This window comes from Pocillopora verrucosa, chromosome 10 (assembly GCF_036669915.1).
Source record: "Pocillopora verrucosa isolate sample1 chromosome 10, ASM3666991v2, whole genome shotgun sequence".
Classification (NCBI taxonomy): Eukaryota; Metazoa; Cnidaria; class Anthozoa; order Scleractinia; family Pocilloporidae; genus Pocillopora; species Pocillopora verrucosa.
The window spans coordinates 11,695,340-11,701,339 of record NC_089321.1 but is presented as its reverse complement, the minus strand read 5'-3'; the positions used below and the strand labels follow the sequence as shown (position 1 = coordinate 11,701,339).

General features: G+C 38.8%; 1 long non-coding RNA gene across 1 annotated transcript; it reads left to right on the top strand.

Moving 5' to 3' along the window:
• The first annotated feature begins 3,010 nt into the window (after nucleotides 1-3,010).
• LOC131776172 (uncharacterized) lies at nucleotides 3,011-5,129 on the top strand. Its single transcript, XR_009339522.2, has 2 exons — nucleotides 3,011-3,234; nucleotides 3,412-5,129. It is a non-coding gene; the product is annotated as an uncharacterized lncRNA (long non-coding RNA).
• The last annotated feature ends 871 nt before the right edge of the window (nucleotides 5,130-6,000 follow it).

Below are 6,000 nucleotides of genomic sequence, written 5' to 3'. Positions count from 1 at the left end.
GTTTTCCCATCTGAGATGAAACTTTGCATTTGCACTCGAGAGCTTTAACAGGGCAAAGTTACACAACTTAATCTTCAATCGTTTTGCTTATTCTATGAGTTAAGAACCAGCCTATGTTAGGAGGCTTTGCTAAAAGAAATTACCAGTTACTTTTGACGAAGAACTTTAGTGAAACTTTGAGGATTGCTTTGCTCCGTAAGTCAGAGAGTTTTTTTCTTTAGTAAGGCGTTAGGAGGTTTTGCTAAAAGGAATATCTAGTAACTTTTGACGAAGAGCTTTGATGAAACTGTGAGGAGTGCTCTGCTCTTTAGGGAAGAGAGTTCGTTTCTTTAATCAAGTGTCAATATTGTTATGATTATCGAGCGTACGAGATTGAAGGAAAAACTACAAAGTGAAACCTACGGCACAAATTCAACTAGATTTAACTTTCGTAGGCAGGTGAAGAGGTAGATATGGTTGGCTGATGATGAAGATGTATTTGTGAACACTCTAGTCAGAATATACTGAGAAATCTGAACAATTTCTGTGAACAAGATATAAAACTTGTAACATAATGAAAATGTTATTCGAAATCGTAGAAACCGTGAAAAACTATGTGCAATAATAGATAAATTGGTGTTCGTGCTAATAATAATAATGATAATAATTTATTTACTTATATAGTGCCCTTTAACATTTATATGATCAAAGGCGCTTTATGTATGTAGAGCAGATGAAGTTAAAATGTATTTTTAGAAAATGAAAAAATCATAGACAAAGGTGGTGGGTTTGTTGTTTACTTCTTGGGGGCAATGAGGCATAGAACAGGCCAAGCGCTAAAAAAAGTTGATAAATTTAGAAACATTCAACAGATTGTATCAGTTTGAATACCTCTTCGCTAGGTTTCTTGTATAGCTTGTCTGGCGACTGACGTTGATCACTTCGTTTCTTTTAAATGAAGTAATAAACTGCCCGCGTGTTGAGCTATGATTCTCGGCGTCAATTGCCTTATAACTGCCATCAAAGATGTTTATTTTTAGACTAGTGTGCACGATTTCTCTCTACAAGGAGCTGGAGCTAGCTGGGATGGGTTGTGGATCACAAATTACTGAACAAATTTGTCACAGATTCGAGAATTTTGAAGTCTGCATGTAATATAAAGAACATTAATCAAACCACCAGTTAGGCGAGCTAAGTAATGGTTGTGGTAACGTATGCAGAAGAAAGGTCGCACCACAGTAAGGTCAGCCGTAAGTGAGTCGGCACAATACATGTCGGTAATAAATTCCGGCGGGGGCTGCTCGAATATGTTCTGAGTGTACCGCCGGATCTTCAACTTTGAAGCCCGTTTTAGAGAGAATTTGCGATCAAAATGATCCCTCGTACAAAATATGAGTCTAGAGACTTAGTCCATTTCAAGAGTGTTATTAAATGAATAGGCACAAGACACTGAAGTACAATAACATGTCTTTCTGTTCGCAGTGGTTTGTTTGGTAGCGTATTTTGTTTTGTAAGTTCTTTCTGAGAAGATACAAACAGCCGCTGTTAATATGGAGTTTTTGTGCATTTAAAACCAAGCCCTGCTCCAGAAGACCTTACTTAGTGGGAGTCTCCTCTCTTAAGGAGAGGTCAGGGGTAAAATAAGCGGGCTCGTACTCAGGCGTAAAAAAGGACCAGCAAAAAAGGATGTTAAAGGCCGATCACGATCCTTGGTGTTTACACCCCTCTCCGGCAGGTTTTTTTGGGGGGAAGGGGGAAAAAGCGCCCCTCCCCCCCTCCTTTTCAGAAGCAAGTAAAGTAAAGGTTATGACATTTTCAAAAGTAGCTTATTCTTTTATCGAAAATGAGCAGAAGTTGTTAAAGATGATCCCCTGCAGAGTAAGTTATGCTAGCAAGCATAAGTGGTGTCTATGATTGACAAAGCGTGGATGACGAAGGACTGAAGAAAAATTGCATGTATTTGAAGTTTTATAGGCATAAAAATAGAAGTGAGAATTTTTTAGGACTTATCCTGGATAAGTTTGTATAGAATGCCAAATTACTAGTTATAGCATTTTGGGATCAGCTGGTCAGTCTCTAGCTACGTGTCAGGGCATCGGACTTTTCACACCCCATTGTTCACCACTTTCACGTAAAGTAAGAACATTTAGTCGATCTAAAGCAAAGAAGAGGCTTCAAATTGTTCTTCATATCAATGAACTTATTCTTGCTCTTACGATCACCAAACTAGTAATGGTCGATACAAACAGCTTTCCTAAGAGCCTGTTACACTGGCTCTCACTAAGTAAAGACGAGCGAAAAATGGCAAGTTAGCCGGCGCAATGGAATCGTTCTTTAACTGTTGGAAATAGCATATGCTTAGGTTTAATTCCTTTCAAGTATTTTTTTGTTTGCGAGCATAAGCGAGCCGGCACCACTATTCTTGACGAAAGCGGATGAAAAATCGAAAGAATGCGCACTGGGTTGCTCTTTTCAATTCCTACAGGGATCTCAACGTCTGTGGCGACATCGATGTGGGCTTGTCTCGGCTCGCCGGTGAAATCGTGCACACAATCATTTCTCTACCGTGACCAGTCGTCACACCCTATTTTCACTGACGCTGAATCACATGGTTCACTCTGCTCTCCTGTCGGCAATCCTAGTCATATAAAGTTCACAACTTATCAACTCCTGGTCTAAAATTGAATGCAATTCAAGAGGTCTGGCATATTCTTTTCCTTCTCAAAATTTTTTCTCGAGTGTTGTTCTTAAAATTCTGCGCAAAATCTTGGCAAAAGGTCAAAATACCGAAGAGAAAGCTCAGTAAAGTTATTTTGATCGAAGGTTTTTTTTCCCTCGTGACGATTCTCGTGATCGACGAGTCTCGACGTCCTCTTTTTCAGCTATTTGAATCCACTCAGCTCAACTTTTTTTTTTATGCAACAATTGCATCATTGTTGTAATTTGCCTTGAAGTAATCGAAAAGGGAAGTAGTGTTTCATGAAAAAGATCACAGCGTGATGTCGATTTGCGCTTGAAAATAACATACTTCAACCGTCAAATAAGTCCGCCGTATGAATAACGTGACTAATGCCGAAATTGCGTGATTACAGCTTGTTTATCGCGTGAAGTGCACTCCCGTATGTAGGTCACGTGGGCAGCAAAGTGAGTCGCATATAGTACGGCGTGTAACTACAATCATCGTTGTAAAAATTTTAAGAAGCTTGAGAGTCGCAACCTGTAGTGGAAGAAGCAGCGGATAAATTCAGTGGAAAGGTAAGGCATCGTTGTATTTTTCATAATGTCAGTTTCTGACCATATCACTGAATCAACTGGTATTTCGGTCGCTTAGGTAAAGTAATACATTTGTCATTTTTACGTGCGCGCCAATTTAAGGGGTCGTTGTTCATATGGTTTTAAAGTTTCAACTAATTTCACTACTCTTATCTATAGCCGAACAATACCTACCTAAGTTCAGGAACGGAAAAAAGGCTATTGGAGAGGAGGCAATGTATCAAGATGGAATCTCATTGTGTGTGACAGAAACAGACCTAAATAATAATTTTGAAATACGAGAAAAAATGGAATTCAAGCGGCGAAGAAGAGTTAGTGCACCAGCCAAACCGTACGGAGGTTCAGAAAAGCTGAAGAACAAATTAGAACATGGGTTTTATGGAGGCGGAAAAAAGCTATCACAGTCAGCTTTGTTAATCTCGCCATCATGGCAGAGTTTTGATAGAGAGGATGTCGACGGTGACCCGCTTGACACGAGTTGGGACTACATCGAAGAAATGATGAAGGACAACAAAAAAGCAGAGACAATTAAGCTTTTGAAAACACAACAAGTCAGAGGTTCCGTCAAAGCACTCAGTCCAAGAACTACAGCAGAAACGACGACAACTTTAAAGCAACTAAAAAAGGAGATTTCCAGGAAGTTTTCTCGCGCACGTTCAGACTCTAAATACTCGTTGATACCTTGGATGGATTGTAGTGACTGGGAGGAGCCTTCGGGAGATTTCATTCCAGTTGAATTCAATCTAGGCTTCTTGGATGACTATATGTAAGGGTAACATGAAAATTAACTATAAACTCGTTGCTGTTGTTGATGATTCAAAATGCCCATGAAGGACTGCAGCCAGATCGGTGTAGAGTCCTTCTTGGCCATGACGAGATCATGCTCCAGTTTTTTTAAAGGCAGGACATATTATACTTTTCGTGCGCGCCGATTGCCCAGTTCTCAGGAATACATTAGTAAGCAATATTCACTTCCGAGGAACCGCACAGACAGAATTGCGCGTCAAGAATTTAATTTGCGACAATTTTTCGGTATGTTGACAGAAATAATCCAATTATGTGGTTTCTGTCTGCTGGACCCTCCCAAGCAGTTAGTAAGTAAATGATTCCACTGCCAGCGTTCAGGTCCTTTTTAAAAATTTAATTTATATTTAATGAGTAACATTTAATAAGCTACTGAGCTGGGTATAGGATAAAATTACCAACCCTTTCGAATAGCGTTCCGTAGTTTCCTTTTAGTTCAGACACATTTCGCAGAGAACAAAATAGTATTATTAGTTACACTGTAACACTTTTGCAGCATGTGACGAAATCACGCGACTCTTGCTTCGTCCATTATGAATCATTTTACTCGTGTCACATGACAAGTGAGTAGAGTTGTTTTCATAGCAAAAATTTGTTTGTGGCAGAGTTTTTTAGTCTACTAATTTTTTTTAGTGTTTGGTACACTTATTTGGTCGACTTGAGTTGTCATGTTAGATTCACGCTGCATCGCAATTCCAAAACATAGGAGTTCCCTGAGTCACAAAATTTCGAAAGGCCGCAAAGAGGATATCAAGATTATTTACTGTTTTAGTACAGATTATTTGTAACTTAGCACTCATATGAAGTGACTTAAAGGTTTGAGAGAAGGCATTACACCCTCACCACTAGGGGTTAAATGGGAATGAAAAACCTGTTAGACTAGTTTGGAGGGGTATTTTAAAATATTGCTGATGTTTTCATGCTTTTGTATTTGTTTGTGTACAATATCTGAAATAGAAAATGAACACAATGATCCTCGATCGAGAGTCATCCGCTTTGAGTTTTATGATGTTAATGTTAGTTAAACTGCATTATTGATTAATTCAATAAAAGTCTAGTAAATAATTCCTAAAGCGCTTGTTGATTAATATTTGCATCATAAACTTCCAGAGAATTGAATCAATCGATATTCGATTTACCGCCCACTTAAGTCAGATAGCTTTCATCGAAAACTTTGGTCGCGTGGCAAGCACTCTTGGAGGAGGGCAGGGGTTGATAGTCTTCAGGCGTATGATGAACAACCAACGACTCACGCGACTACACGTATAGCGTGAGTCATCCTCGACGAACACACGTATCTAATCGCATCTTTTTTCCCACCTCTACCGCGCGTCTTTTAAAACAAAAGGGCTTTTTGAAAAGAAAGTTTCATAACTGCTCATACTGATAAGTTATTCTGCATTAAAAATTATCTTATTTGCAATAAGTGTCATTAATATATAGTCGCTACACACTCCGGTAAGAATGACGAAAGCGTGATTCGCAAAAAAAAAAAATTGAAACCAGCGAAATTTTAAGAAGACGAAAATTTTCCATCTTATCATATCATTGTCAACATTAAGTGTATGACGGAAGAGATTATGTTCTTTACGGAACGAAAAAAAGACAGCGGGATGAATTTTGATATTTATCTGAGCACCATCACTCGAAAGGATCGATCACGCGACACCCGGTCAGGTGGACGATATTTGGCGTATGAGGGGCCTAAACAGATCATTAAATACCGTAATTACATGAAAACATTGATATTTTAGGCACAAGAAAGACAAACGTATCATTAATCAAACTACAAAGTTCATACATATCGTTAAAATACGACAGTTTCCCTTAACTATCTCCAATCGGGTGGTCCGTTTAGCTAAGACGGTTTCGTGGTTAGAAATATTCCATTTGGGTTTTTTCTTTTTTCAAGTATTCCTTGAGATGAGGCCCGAAAAAGGTTCA